Below are 15554 nucleotides of genomic sequence, written 5' to 3'. Positions count from 1 at the left end.
GGTGTTGGAGCTTTCTCCCCCAGCGCCTCCAATTGAGGAGTCAGCTTCTCAGCAGGAGAAATTCCGTTTCAGGTTTCCCAAGCGTACAATGAGTACGTTTCTGGATCACTCTGACTTCAGAGAGGCAGTCCAGAAACACCGAGCTTGTCCAGATAAACGCTTTTCTAAGCGCCTTAAGGATACACGTTATCCCTTCCCCCCTGACGTTGTCAAGGGCTGGGCTCAGTGTCCCAAGGTGGATCCTCCAGTCTCCAGACTGGCGGCTAGATCCATAGTTGCAGTGGAAGATGGGGCTTCACTCAAAGATGCCACTGACAGACAGATGGAGCTCTGGTTGAAATCCATCTATGAAGCTATCGGCGCGTCTTTTGCTCCAGCATTCGCAGCCGTATGGGCGCTCCAAGCTAGCTCAGCTTGTCATGCGCAGATTAATGCAGTCACACGTGCCTCTGCTCCGCAAGTGGTGTCCTTAACCTCTCAGGCGTCGGCGTTTGCGTCCTACGCCATTAATGCTGTCCTGGACTCTGCGAGCCGTACGGCGGTAGCATCCGCCAATTCGGTGGCAGTCCGCAGGGCCATGTGGCTACGTGAATGGAAGGCAGACTCTGCTTCCAAAAAGTTCTTAACCGGTTTGCCATTTTCTGGCGACCATCTGTTTGGTGAGCGATTGGATGAAATCATTAAACAATCCAAGGGAAAGGACTCTTCCTTACCCCAGTCCAAACCAAACAGACCTCAACCACGGAAGGTACAATCGAGGTTTCGGTCCTTTCGGTCCGCGGGCAGGTCTCAGTTCTCCTCGTCCAAAAGGCCTCAGAAGGATCAGAGGAACTCCGATTCATGGCGGTCTAAGTCACGTCCTAAAAAGACCGCCGGGGGAACCGCTCCCAAAGCGGCCTCCTCATGACTTTCGGCCTCCCCAAACCGCATCCTCGGTCAGTGGCAGGCTTTCCCGCTTTTGCGACGCCTGGCTGCCACAGGTAAAAGACCGTTGGGTGAGAGACATTCTGTCTCACGGTTACAGGATAGAGTTCAACTCTCGTCCTCCGACTCGGTTCTTCAGAACATCGCCGCCCCCCCGAGCGAGCCGAGGCTCTTATGCAGGCGGTGGGCATTCTGAAGGCAGAAGGAGTGGTGATCCCGGTTCCTTTTCAGCAACAGGGTCACGGTTTTTACTCCAACTTGTTCGTGGTGCCGAAAAAGGACGGATCCTTCCGTCCTGTTCTGGACCTAAAACTGCTCAACAAACATGTAAAAACCAGGCGGTTCCGGATGGAATCGCTCCGCTCCGTCATCGCCTCAATGTCCCAAGGAGATTTTCTAGCATCAATCGACATCAAAGATGCTTATCTCCACGTACCGATTGCTCCAGAGCATCAGCGCTTCCTGCGTTTCGCCATAGGGGACGAACACCTTCAGTTCGTGGCACTGCCTTTTGGCCTGGCGACAGCCCCACGGGTCTTCACCAAGGTCATGGCAACAGTAGTAGCAGTTCTGCACTCTCAGGGACACTCGGTGATACCTTACTTAGACGATCTGCTTGTCAAGGCACCCTCGCAAGTGGCATGCCAACACAGCCTGAGCATTGCTCTAGAGACTCTCCAGAGTTTCGGATGGATCATCAATTTTCCAAAGTCAAATCTGACACCGGCCCAATCACTGACATATCTTGGCATGGAGTTTCATACTCTCTCAGCGATAGTGAAGCTTCCGCTGGACAAACAGCGTTCACTACAGACAGGGGTGCAATCTCTCCTTCAAGGCCAGTCGCACCCCTTGCGGCGCCTCATGCACTTCCTAGGGAAGATGGTAGCAGCAATGGAGGCAGTTCCTTTTGCGCAGTTTCATCTGCGTCCACTTCAATGGGACATTCTCCGCAAATGGGACAGGAAGTCGACGTCCCTCGACAGGAACGTCTCCCTGTCTCGGGCAGCCAAGGCTTCCCTTCAGTGGTGGCTTCTTCCCACTTCTCTGTCGAAGGGGAAATCCTTCCTGCCCCCATCCTGGGCTGTGGTCACGACGGACACGAGCCTGTCAGGGTGGGGAGCGGTCTTTCTCCACCACAGGGCTCAGGGTACTTGGACTCAGCCAGAGTCCTCCCTTCAGATCAATGTTCTGGAGATAAGGGCAGTGTATCTTGCCCTAAAGGCGTTCCAGCCGTGGCTGGAAGGCAGGCAGATCCGAATTCAGTCGGACAACTCCACGGCGGTGGCATACATCAACCACCAAGGCGGCACTCGCAGTCGTCAAGCCTTCCAGGAAGTCCGGCGGATTCTGCTATGGGTGGAAGCCACAGCCTCCACCATATCCGCAGTTCACATCCCGGGCGTAGAAAACTGGGAAGCAGACTTTCTCAGTCGCCAGGGCATGGACGCAGGGGAATGGTCCCTTCACCCGGACGTGTTTCAGGAGATCTGTTGCCGCTGGGGGATGCCGGACGTCGACCTAATGGCGTCCCGGCACAACAACAAGGTCCCGGCAGTCATGGCACGGTCTCAAGATCACAGAGCTCTGGCGGCAGACGCTTTAGTTCAGGATTGGTCGCAGTTTCAACTCCCTTATGTGTTTCCTCCTCTGGCACTGTTGCCCAGTGTGTTACGCAAGATCAGGTCCGACTGCCGCCGCGCCATCCTCGTCGCTCCAGACTGGCCGAGGAGGTCGTGGTACCCGGATCTGTGGCATCTCACGGTGGGCCAACCGTGGGCACTACCAGACCGACCAGACTTGCTGTCTCAAGGACCGTTTTTCCATCTGAATTCTGCGGCCCTCAACCTGACTGTGTGGCCATTGAGTCCTGGGTCCTAGCGTCTTCAGGGTTGTCTCAAGAGGTCATTGCCACTATGAGACAGGCCAGGAAACCAACGTCCGCCAAGATCTACCACAGGACGTGGAAGATCTTCTTATCCTGGTGCTCTGATCAGGGTTTTACTCCCTGGCCATTTGCCTTGCCCACTTTTCTTTCCTTCCTTCAATCCGGATTGGAAAAAGGTTTGTCGCTCGGCTCCCTTAAGGGACAAGTCTCAGCGCTCTCTGTGTTCTTTCAGAAGCGCCTAGCCAGACTTCCACAGGTACGCACGTTCCTGCAGGGGGTTTGTCACATAGTCCCTCCTTACAAGCGTCCGTTAGAACCCTGGGATCTGAACAGGGTGCTGATGGCTCTTCAGAAACCACCTTTCGAGCCAATGAGGGATATTCCTCTCTCACGCCTTTCGCAGAAAGTGGCCTTCCTAGTAGCAGTCACATCACTTCGGAGAGTGTCTGAGCTAGCAGCGCTGTCATGCAAAGCCCCCTTCCTGGTGTTTCACCAGGACAAGGTGGTTCTGCGTCCGGTTCCGGAATTTCTCCCTAAGGTGGTATCCCCCTTTCATCTCAATCAGGATATCTCCTTACCCTCTTTTTCCCTGCCGCCCATGACAGCACCACATGAGAGATAGGTTCCGCCCACATCAGGACAGGAAACCCACTGATAAAAAGGCGGTACCTCTCCTCCACATCAGTTTGGTTTCCTGTCCTGGTATGGACAACCCATTGCTGTCCCAGGTCCGACCCGGTGTGGAAGCCTGGTACTTACCTGAAGCCGGTGCTCGGGCCTGGCTGCACCCCCCCTCGGTCTCAGACCTCTGCGGCGGTGAGGCGCGGGCCTGGAGCGGGAGCTCGGCCCGGCGTCGCTCCAGGGATGTGCGCACTCACGGCGGCCGCTGGAAGGCTTGTCCCTGCTGGGCAGCATGCTGGAGTGAAGCTGGACGCTCCGGCCGGAAGTGACTCGATGCCATGGTGACGTGCGCAATGCGACCAGGAAGTGACTGGTGTGCGCATGCGCACTAGGATCCAAGATGGCGGCGCCCTTGTAACGAGGGATCTCTGTTTCAAATATGACCGGCGCTTGGGACTGGTGAGTTTTTTCTCCTCCATTGTTACCATTATGGCAGGAGATTCACCCCGCAGCAAGGAGCAGCGCAAGGAGTCGCCACAGCGTGGCTCGGAACGCGGCTCTGCGGATCGTTCCCGGAAGGCTGTATCCAGTCCGGGCAGCGTTCGGTCGGTGGGTCCCAAGAGGTCCAAGGGAGATAAGAATCCGCCTCCTGATCCGGTATTGCCAGGAGTCGTGGGGGTGAGTGGACTTCGTGGTCTTCCATGTTTCTAAGTCCCCGTTTCCGTGTCCCCTCTCTTGTTAGGTACCGAAAAAATGTGCCTCCAAGCAGCGTCACAAGGAATGTGCCATATGCCAATCCTCCCTGTCTTCGGATTACACCAAGGCCCTGTGTGCAGGCTGTATCCAACAGACCCTACTCAAAGAGGGGCCGGGGTTCTCATCTGAATTGCGTTCCATTATCAGAGCAGAAGTACAGGAGTCCCTTAAATCCCTTAAGGGGGGCAAGAGGCGCAAGAAATCCCGTCGTCCTAAGCTGTCTACTCCCGATACCTCGGCGGGTTCGGCTCAGGGCTCTCGGTCGTCGGGCTCCTCGGGATCCTCCCCCTCCGATTCTGGCTCCTCTTCCTCTTCCGATGAAGGTGGTCGTCCTTGTTTCCCTACAGCAGACGTAGGACCTTTGGTGAAGGCAGTACGTTCGACCATGGGCATAGTGGACCCCAGGGGGCCCGAATCTACCCAGGATGTCATGTTTGGGGGCTTGGATTCCAGGAAGCGTAAGGGGTTTCCCATTCCCCAGAAGGTTCAAAGTCTCATTGCTGACCAGTGGAAAAAAGTGGACAAAAGGTTGAATCTTAGCTCTTCCCTTAAAAGGAAGTACCCTGTGGATGAGGAAGCGTCTACCTCTTGGGATAGAACCCCGAAAATTGATGTCGCTATTGCCAAGGCGTCTCGTTCCACTACCTTGCCGTTTGAGGACTTGGGGTCCCTTAAGGATCAGCTGGATAGGAAGGCTGATGGTTTTCTGAGAGGTACATGGGAGTCTACGGCAGGTGGCTTGCGCCCTGCCGTGACCAGCGCCTGTGTTGCCCGGTTTTAATGGTGTGGCTTCAGCAGTTAGAAGACCAGTTGCGCAATGACACTCCTAGGAAAGATATTATCTCGTCCTTGCCCTTAATACAGGGTGCTGCTGCCTTTATGGCTGATGCCTCGGTTGATTCTTTAAGACTTTTCGCCAGGTCGGCGGCGCTTTCCAATTCCGCGCGTCGGGCCCTCTGGCTGAAAACTTGGAAGGGTGATGTCCAATCCAAGGGGCGACTATGCAGCATGCCTTGTGAAGGTGCCTATCTTTTTGGCTCTGGCCTGGACGACCTCCTCACTAAGGCATCCGATAAGAAACAGGGGTTTCCAGTTTTTCCGGTGGCGTCCTCTCGCAGCCGGCCCTTTCGGAGACGTCAGTTTTTCGCAAAGAAGTCTCAAAAACCGCAAGATCAGTGGAAGGACCGTAGAAAGAATACCTCGGGCTTTCTCTTTGGCAAGCACTCCGATAATAAGCCCAAGCCCTCTCAATGACGCCTGTCATCAGGTAGGGGGTCGGCTGTCCCTCTTCCTCCATGCATGGCAGGCAATCTCCTCCAACAAGTGGCTCCTTCAGATTGTGGCGGAAGGGTTAAAATTGGACTTCCGTTCACCCCCTCGGGGGGGTCTCATAATAACATCCTTGCGGTCCCCAGAGCGGCAGATGGCCTTGGAAGTAGAAGTGCTAACTCTCCTCTCGAGGAAAGTCGTTCAGGAGGTCCCCATAGGTCAAGAAGGGGACGGCTTTTACTCCACACTGTTTCTGGTTCGGAAGCCGGACTCCACCTTCCGCACCATCTTCAACCTGAGGAGCTTGAATTTGCATCTGGTGCAGCGAGCCTTCAAAATGGAGACCATGAAGTCAACTGTCAGACTGTTGTATCCAGGGTGTTTTATGGCGGTCCTTGACTTGAAGGACGCCTATTATCACATCCCTATTTTTCCGGCTCACCGGCGGTTCCTCAGGTTCGCACTACACGTCTCCGGGAGGCTGAGACACTTCCAGTTCGCAGCGCTGCCATTCGGGCTTTCCATGGCCCCGCGGATCTTCACCAAAGTCCTCGCAGAGGTCATGGCACATGTCAGGGAACAGGACATATTGATCGTTCCGTATCTGGACGACCTCCTGATAGTGGGTCAGTCGGAGTCTCTATGTGCGGCTCATGTGACCAGGGTCATCACCATCCTGGAAGGCCTGGGGTGGGTGGTGAATCTGCGGAAGTCCAGACTCCAGCCTCTCCAATGTCAGGTCTTCCTGGGTCTCGTCCTGGACTCTACGAGTCAGTTGTGCCACCTGCCGGTGGACAAGGTCACCAGGATCTTGTCCTTAATCTCTTCCGTAAGGAGTTGCCCAGGCATGTCCTTACGGCAGGCTATGTCGCTGGTCGGGACTCTTACCTCTTGCATCCCAGGGGTATGGTGGGCCCAGCTGCATTCCAGAATCCTCCAGTTGGAGGTCCTTCGGTTTCAGAGACTGTTTGGAGGCTGTTTGGAGAAGAAGTTGACCCTGTCTGCAGACTCCTTGCACTCCCTGGGTTGGTGGCAGGACCCCTCTCACCTCCGGACGGGGGTTCCTTGGCTTTCCCCGGTCACGGACACTATAGTCACGGATGCCAGCCGTTGGGGGTGGGGCGCCCATCTGCGCCAACAGGTGCTTCAAGGTCCCTGGGACGCTCGGTTGGTCAGACAGTCCTCAAACTACAGGGAGCTCATGGCGGTTCTCAAGGCACTAGAGGGGTTCCTCCCCTTCTTGAGAGGTCGCCATGTTCGGGTCCTTTCAGACAACAGGGTGACTGTGGCGTACGTCAACCATCAGGGAGGCACCAGATCCCCTTCTCTTCTGGCTCTGACTATGCGCATCTTCCAGCTGGCCGAACAACATCTCTCCTCATTGACAGCTCTTCATATCAAGGGGGCGGAAAACGCGGAGGCAGACTTCCTCAGCCGGCACTGTCTCAGTCAGGGGGAGTGGTCCTTGGACCCGGGGGTCTTTCGCAAGCTCACGCTTCTATGGGGTGCCCCTGTTCTCGACCTGTTCGCTACCAAGGCGAATCGGAAAGTGGACAGGTTCTGCTCTCTCAACCCCCGAGACGATCCTGTTGCCCTCGATGCCTTCCAGATGTCTTGGTCTCACGGCCTCCTGTACGCGTTTCCTCCCCTGATCCTGTTGCCTTCGGTTCTCCGGAAAATCCGGACCGACAGAGCGGAGGTTATTCTCATCGCCCCCTTCTGGCCGAAACGGGCATGGTTTTACTGGCTGCGGACACTGTCTCTGGTGGATCCTTGGGTTCTCCTGGACGCCCCTCATCTCCTGTCCCAGGGCCCAGTCCGTCACCCCCCCGACCCGGCTCTCCATTTGACGGCTTGGCGTTTGAGCGGCGGCTGCTAGCTCGACGGGGGTTTTCCTCTTCCTTAATCGATACTCTTCTTCGCAGTAGGAAAGTGGTCACCACGGCCATTTACGGTAGGGTCTGGAAGCGCTTTCTCCTTCAGTCGGGGGCTCGGGCGGAGGGCCCCCCTCCTATCTCGGCTATTCTAGAATTCCTCCAGAGGGGGTTGGAATTGGGGCTCTCCACCAGTACGCTCAAGGTGCAGGTGTCGGCCTTAGGGGCTCTGTTTCATTGTAGTCTGGCACAGAATGAGTGGATTTGCAGGTTCATTAAATCTAAGTCCAGGTCTGTGCCTGTTCAGGCTCCCAGGGTTCCCCCATGGGACCTTAATTTAGTGTTGGATGCCCTCACAGGGCCACCGTTTGAGCCCTTAGGGGAAGTCCCTCTCAAACTGCTGTCCCTTAAGGTTTTTCTCCTCGTCGCACTCACCTCGGCCAGGCGGGTGGGGGATCTCCAAGCCTTGTCTGTGGTTCACCCTTATACCCAGATTCTGGATGATAGGGTAGTGTTGCGGACTGATCCCTTCTACTTGCCCAAGGTTTCTACACCTTTTCATCGGTCCCAAGAGATCGTGCTCCCTTCCCTCTGTGACCCCCCTCGGAACGAGAAGGAGGCTAGGTTACACACGTTGGATGTCCGGAGGGCCTTAGTCACGTACCTAGATAGGACTAGGGAATGGAGGAAGTCTCAGGTCCTGTTTGTCACTTTTCAGGGGCAGTCCAGGGGGCATGGGGCTTCTAAGGCTACCTTGGCCAGATGGGTCAGGGATGCCATCGGTTTGGCGTACTCGGCTAAAGACGCCACTCCTCCTCCGGGCATAAGGGCGCACTCCACTAGAGCAGTGTCTACGTCTTGGGCAGAGAGGGCGAATGCCTCTATTGACCAGATCTGTCGGGCGGCTACTTGGTCGTCTCCTGGGACTTTCTTTCGGCACTATAGGCTGGACTTGTCCTCCACAACTGACCTTTCCTTTGGGAGACGGGTCTTGCAGGCGGTGGTCCCTCCCTAAGGTGGATGGTCTATATAAATCTCTCATGTGGTGCTGTCATGGGCGGCAGGGAAAAATCTTAATTACTCACCGGTAATGGGATTTTCAATAGCCCATGACAGCACCCTTAGTTCCCCCCCTTTTCACTGGTTGTGGGCACCCTTCGGGGAGTGTTAGTTATGGGTGTTTTTCCTTGGGTGGTGGTATGATTAATCTGTTTGTTGTGTTTTGTTGGTCCTCTCTGGCTCTGAAAAGCTACTGATGTGGAGGAGAGGTGCCGCCTTTTTATCAGTGGGTTTCCTGTCCTGATGTGGGCGGAACCTATCTCTCATGTGGTGCTGTCATGGGCTATTGAAAATCCCATTACCGGTGAGTAATTAAGATTTTTGCCCTCATCCAGTTCACCAATGTGAAAGGGATTTGCACTTGTTAGATCTGGTGAGAGCACTCAGACTCTACATTTCTCGTACGGCGCCCCTGCGCCGCTCGGATGCACTCTTTGTCCTTGTCGCTGGCCAGCGTAAAGGGTCACAGGCTTCCAAATCAACCCTGGCTCGGTGGATCAAAGAACCTATTCTCGAAGCCTACCGATCTTCTGGGCTTCCGGTTCCCTCAGGGCTAAGGGCCCATTCTACCAGAGCCGTGGGTGCGTCCTGGGCCTTGCGGCACCAGGCTACGGCTCAGCAGGTGTGTCAGGCGGCTACCTGGTCGAGCCTGCACACTTTCACGAAACACTATCAGGTGCATACCTATGCTTCGGCAGATGCCAGCCTAGGTAGGCAAGTCCTTCAGGCGGCGGTTGCCTACCTGTAGGAAGGGGCCGTTTTACGGCTCTATTTCGAGGTTTTACTGCTTTTGGACGTCCCAATTGTTTGGGTCTCCCAATGGAGCGACAAAGAAGAAGGGAATTTTGTTTACTTACCGTAAATTCCTTTTCTTCTAGCTCCAATTGGGAGACCCAGCACCCGCCCCTGTTCCCTTCGGGCTGTTGTTCTTTGTGTACACATGTTGTTCATGTTCAATGGTTTCAGTTCTCCAAAATTTCTTCGGATTGAATTTACTTTAAACCAATTTATAACTTTTCCTCCTTCCTGCTTTTGCACCAAAACTGAGGAGCCCGTGAGGCACGGGGGGTGTATAGGCAGAAGGGGAGGGGCTTTACACTTTTAAGTGTAATACTTTGTGTGGCCTCCGGAGGCAGAAGCTATACACGCAATTGTCTGGGTTTCCCAATTGGAGCTAGAAGAAAAGGAATTTACGGTAAGTAAACAAAATTCCCTTCTTTGCCTTCACTCTGCGGTCCGGCTCACCCCAAACCATCTCGATTGGGTTCAGGTCTGGTGACTGTGGAGGCCAGGTCATCTGGCGTAGACACGGTGGTTGGATCCAAAGATCTCACATTTGGACTCATCAGACCAAAGCACAGATTTCCACTGGTCTAATGTCCATTCCTTGTGTTCTCTTCTGCTTGTTGCCTGTCCTTAGCAGAGGTTTCCTAGCAGCTATTTCTTCAGCGCTCTATTGGGAGACCCAGACGATTGGGGGTATAGCTACTGCCCTCTGGAGGCCACACAAAGCACTACATTAAAAGTGCAAGGCCCCTCCCCCTCTGGCTATACCCCCCCCCCCGTGGTATCACGGGTTCTCCAGTTTTAGCTTTGTGTGCGAAGGAGGTCAGACATTCCATGCATAGCTCCACAGATTTTAGTCAGCAGTAGCTGCTGACTATTTCGGATGGAAGAAAAGAGGACACATATAGTGTCCCCAGCATGCTCCCTTCTCACCCCTGGATGGTGTTGTAAGGTTGAGGTACCTATTGCTGGTACAGGGCTGGAGCCTGACATGCTGTTTTCCTTCCACATCCCCTGGTAGGGCTCTGTGGAAGTGGGATCCTGCCGGCCTCTCAGCTCTGACGCCGGGCTCCATCCACAGACCCATTAGAACCTGATGGAGACGGAGCAGGAGTACGATCAGGGACAGGCCCTGCATCATACAGGTACTCTGTGTCCCCGGCAGGCACAGACACACTCCGGGCTGGCTGGGTGTTGTAGTGCGCCGGGGACCGCAACGTTGGAGCCAGTGTCCCTACAGATTACTGGGGGATTGTTTGTGTATGGGAACGCAGCGCCGACCCCCTCTGGACCGGGCGGCGCTGCTGTGACTTGTGGTGCGCCGGGGATCCGCCGTCCGCGCTTTTACGGCGGCGGCGGTTATAAATTGAGTCCCCGGCTTTTTGGGCCTAGGACGCCGGCAGCTCCGATTCGTTCCCGCCCCCACCCTGTCATTCAGGGTAGGGGAGAGACGCTGTTCGCTAGCAGCGACGAGGGCTGGAGCCTGATTTACATGCTCCAGCCCTCACACTAGGCACAGAGGGAAGCAGGCTTCCCGCTCTTAGCCAGGAACGCCCAGGGCCCGCCCCCCTTCTCTCTCAGGACGCCGGCAGCCATTACATGCAGTCTGGCTGGAGGAAGGACGCAAGGCTCTGGGAGACCTGGACTAGGGGCTATCTGGCGACCACACACCCGCTTTTTAAGCGGGCGGTAAGCGATTTTTCTGTGCTGGTCCCTCTAGTGCCTCACGGTGTATCGGTGTACTGTGTAGGATATAGAGATATTGTATTTCTTGCACTGTGAGGTCGCTTCTGGCTGCATCTCCCAGATCCCTCTGTGGAAGCAACAACATGCCATCCTCAAAACGCAAGGCTGCCAAGGCTAGGGCTGTGTATACTGCGTGTGCTGCATGTGGGGCTAATCTACCAGCAGGCTCCGATGACCCCCATTGTGTGCAATGCTCCGACCCGGTGCTGCTTCGCCAGCCGGAGTCAGGAGAGGTAGTGACCCAGGCTGAGACGCTTGTAAGTTCTGCCCCGGTGACAGGGACAGACTTTGCAGTTTTTGCTGATAATATGTCTGTGTCTATGGCAAAAATCCTTGAAACCTTGCAATCTATGCATGGGGCTCAGTCTTTGGGCACGGCGAGGCCTCTGTCCTCAGGTCCCCCTCACTTGGAATTAATCCAGCCCACAGGGGGGTCCCCGGCTTCACAGGCCGAGGATTATGACTCAGATGATAGCCCCAGCCACCCTAAGCGAGCTCGCTGGGAAAGACCCTCGACGTCATCACACTGCTCAGGGTCTCAGCGCAATCAGTCTCCCTGTGATGCGTCTGAAGAGAGTGATCAGGAGTCTTATCCTGGAACCCCTCTCAATCTGGATACCCCTGATGGGGATGCCATGGTAAACGACCTTATCTCAGCCATCAATAGGCTGTTGGATATTTCTCCCCCAGCCCCTTCAGCAGAAGAGGCGGCTGCGGAGCAGGAGAAGTTTCGTTTCCTTTATCCCAAGCGTAAATTGAGTGCTTTGTTGGATCACGCTGACTTCAGAGAATCAATCCAGAAGCACGACGCTCACCCAGAAAGGCGTTTCTCTAAACGATCTAAAGATACGCGTTTCCCTTTCCCCCCTGAGGTGGTCAAGCGCTGGACACAGTGTCCAAAGGTAGACCCCCCGATTTCCAAACTCGCAGCTAGGTCCATAGTTGCAGTGGAGGATGGCGCTTCACTTAAAGATGCCAATGACAGACAGATGGACCTTTGGTTAAAATCTGTCTATGAAGCTATCGGCGCGTCGTTTGCTCCGGCATTCGCAGCCGTATGGGCACTCCAGGCTATTTCAGCTGGCTTAGCAAAAGTGGATGCTATCATACATCCAGCAGTGCCGCAAGTGGCGCACCTTACCACGCAGATGTCGGCGTTTGCGTCTTACGCTATCAATGCGGTCCTAGAATCTACCAGTCGCACCTCAATGGCGTCCGCCAATTCGGTAGTTTTGCGCAGAGCCTTGTGGTTAAAGGACTGGAAAGCAGATGCTGGTTCCAAAAAATGTTTAACCAGTTTGCCTTTATCTAGAGATAGACTGTTTGGCGAGCCATTGGCTGATATCATTAAGCAGTCCAAGGGTAAAGACTCCTCTTTACCACAACCCAGAACAACCAAACCTCAGCAGAAAAAGTGGCAGCAGAGGTTTCAGTCCTTTCGAGGTTCGGGCAAGACACCGTTTACCTCGTCCAAAGGGACTCAGAGGACGCAAAGAAACTCAGATTCGTGGCGGGCTCACACGCGCCCCAAGAAAGCAAATGGAGGTACCACTTCCAAAGCGGCTACCTCATGACTTCCAGCCCCCTCCCTCCGCATCGCCGGTCGGGGGCAGGCTCTCCCGCTTTTCCGGCATTTGGATGTCACAGGTCAAAGACCGGTGGGTGACGGACATTTTGTCTCGCGGGTACAGAATCGAGTTCAATTCTCGTCCTCCAGCTCGGTTCTTCAGAACCTCCCCACATCCAGACCGAGCAGATGCTCTGCTGCAGGCGGTGGACTCCCTAAGAGCGGAAGGAGTGGTGATCCCAGTCCCTCCTCAGGAACAAGGGCAAGGGTTTTACTCCAATCTCTTTGTGGTTCCAAAAAAGGACGGCTCGTTCCGTCCTGTTCTGGACCTAAAACGGCTCAACAAACATGTGCACGCCAGGAAGTTCCGGATGGAAACCCTGCGTTCTGTCATTGCCTCAATGTCCAGAGGAGACTTCCTTGCCTTAATAGACATCAAATATGCTTATCTCCACGTGCCAATTGCTACAGAACATCAACGTTTTCTACGTTTTGTGATAGGAGACGACCATTTTCAGTTCGTAGCTCTGCCATTTGGTCTGGCGACAGCCCCACGGGTCTTCACCAAGGTCATGGCGGCGGTGGTAGCAGTCTTGCACTCTCAGGGACACTCGGTGATCCCTTACCTAGACGATTTATTGGTCAAAGCTCCCTCTCAAGAGGCATGTCAGCGCAGCCTGAATGCTACGCTGGAGACCCTACAGTCTTTCGGATGGATCATCAACTTTCCAAAGTCGATCCTATCACCGACTCAATCACTAACGTATCTTGGCATGGAGTTTCATACTCTAGCAGCGATAGTGAAGCTTCCGCTGAACAAGCAGCGGTCACTACAGACAGGGGTGCAATCTCTTCTGCAGGGCCAGTTGCATCCCTTGCTGCGCCTCATGCATTTCCTAGGGAAGATGGTGGCAGCCATGGAAGCAGTTCCCTTTGCGCAGTTTCATCTGCGCCCACTTCAATGGGACATTCTCCGCCAATGGGACGGGAAGTCAACGTCCCTGGACAGGAAAGTCTCGCTTTCCCAGACGGCCAAGGACTCCCTACAATGGTGGCTCCTTCCCACCTCATTGTCTCAGGGAAGATCCTTCCTGCCCCCATCCTGGGCAGTAGTCACGACAGATGCGAGTCTGTCAGGGTGGGGAGCAGTATTTCTCCACCACAGGGCTCAGGGGACGTGGACTCCGCAGGAGTCCACCCTTCAGATCAATGTTCTGGAGATCAGAGCAGTGTATCTTGCTCTACTGGCCTTCCAACAGTGGCTGGAAGGAAAGCAGATCCGAATCCAATCGGACAACTCCACAGCGGTGGCATACATCAACCACCAAGGAGGGACGCGCAGTCGGCAAGCCTTCCAAGAAGTCCGGCGCATTCTAATGTGGGTGGAGGACAGAGCATCCACCATATCCGCGGTTCACATCCCAGGCGTAGAAAACTGGGAAGCAGACTTCCTCAGTCGCCAGGGCATGGACGCAGGGGAATGGTCCCTTCACCCGGACGTGTTTCAGGAAATCTGTCGCCGCTGGGGAGTGCCGGACGTCGACCTAATGGCATCCCGGCACAACAACAAGGTCCCGGCATTCATGGCGAGGTCGCGCGATCAAAGAGCTCTGGCGGCAGACGCCTTGGTTCAAGATTGGTCGCAGTTTCAGCTCCCATACGTGTTTCCGCCTCTGGCGCTCTTGCCCAGAGTGCTACGCAAGATCAGATCCGAGTGCAGCCGCATCATACTCGTCGCTCCAGACTGGCCGAGGAGGTCGTGGTATCCGGATCTGTGGCATCTCACGATCGGTCGACCGTGGTCACTGCCAGACCGACCAGACTTACTGTCCCAAGGGCCGTTTTTCCATCAGAATTCTGCGGCCCTGAACCTGACTGTGTGGCCATTGAGTCCTGGATCCTAGCATCTGCAGGATTATCTCAAGGAGTCGTTGCCACAATGAGACAAGCTAGAAAGTCGAATTCGGCTAAGATCTACCACAGAACGTGGAAGATTTTCTTATCCTGGTGCTCTGCTCAGGGAGTGTCTCCCTGGCCATTTGCATTGCCCAAGTTTCTTTCCTTCCTGCAATCGGGGTTAGAAAAGGGCTTGTCGCTCAGCTCCCTTAAAGGGCAAGTTTCGGCACTATCCGTGTTTTTTCAGAAGCGTCTAGCACGTCTTTCTAAGGTGCGCACGTTCCTGCAGGGGGTCTGTCATATTGTGCCCCCGTACAAGCGGCCGTTAGATCCATGGGATCTGAACAGGGTACTGGTTGCTCTCCAGAAGCCGCCCTTCGAGCCTCTGAAGGAAGTTTCCTTTTCTCGGCTGTCACAGAAAGTGGCGTTTCTTGTTGCGATCACATCGCTTCGGCGAGTGTCTGAGCTGGCAGCTCTGTCATCCAAGGCTCCCTTCCTGGTGTTCCACCAGGACAAGGTAGTGCTGCGCCCTATTCCGGAGTTTCTCCCTAAGGTCGTATCCTCTTTTCATCTTAATCAGGATATATCCTTGCCTTCTTTTTGTCCTCATCCGGTTCACCGGTATGAAAAGGACTTACGTTTGCTAGATCTGGTGAGAGCACTCAGAATCTACATTTCCCGCACGGCGCCCATGCGCCGTGCCGATGCACTTTTTGTCCTTGTCGCTGGTCCGCGCAAGGGGTTGCAGGCTTCTAAAGCCACCCTGGCTCGATGGATCAAAGAACCAATTCTAGAGGCCTACCGTTCTGTGGGGCTTCCGGTTCCTTCAGGGCTAAAAGCCCACTCAACCAGAGCCGTGGGTGCGTCCTGGGCATTACGTCACCAGGCTTCGGCTCAACAGGTGTGCCAGGCAGCTACCTGGTCCAGTCTGCACACTTTCACCAAGCATTATCAGGTGCATACCTATGCTTCGGCGGATGCCAGCTTAGGTAGAAGAGTCCTGCAGGCGGCAGTGACACCCCCGTAGGGGAGGGCTGTTTTGCAGCTCTAACATGAGGTATTTCTTTACCCACCCAGGGACAGCTTTTGGACGTCCCAATCGTCTGGGTCTCCCAATAGAGCGCTGAAGAAGAAGGGAATTTTGTTACTTACCGTAAATTCCTTTTCT

At 54.8% G+C, this 15554-nt stretch overlaps 1 protein-coding gene across 1 annotated transcript in view; it reads left to right on the top strand.

Moving 5' to 3' along the window:
- The window catches only part of DDX25 (DEAD-box helicase 25), a 58354-nt gene that overhangs the window by 41505 nt on the left and 1295 nt on the right, over nt 1–15554 (top strand). The gene's annotated exons all lie outside the window — the stretch shown is intronic.

This window comes from Anomaloglossus baeobatrachus, chromosome 11 (assembly GCF_048569485.1).
Source record: "Anomaloglossus baeobatrachus isolate aAnoBae1 chromosome 11, aAnoBae1.hap1, whole genome shotgun sequence".
In the NCBI taxonomy this organism is placed as follows: domain Eukaryota; kingdom Metazoa; phylum Chordata; class Amphibia; order Anura; family Aromobatidae; genus Anomaloglossus; species Anomaloglossus baeobatrachus.
This window is presented reverse-complemented; position numbering and strand designations above follow the sequence as displayed.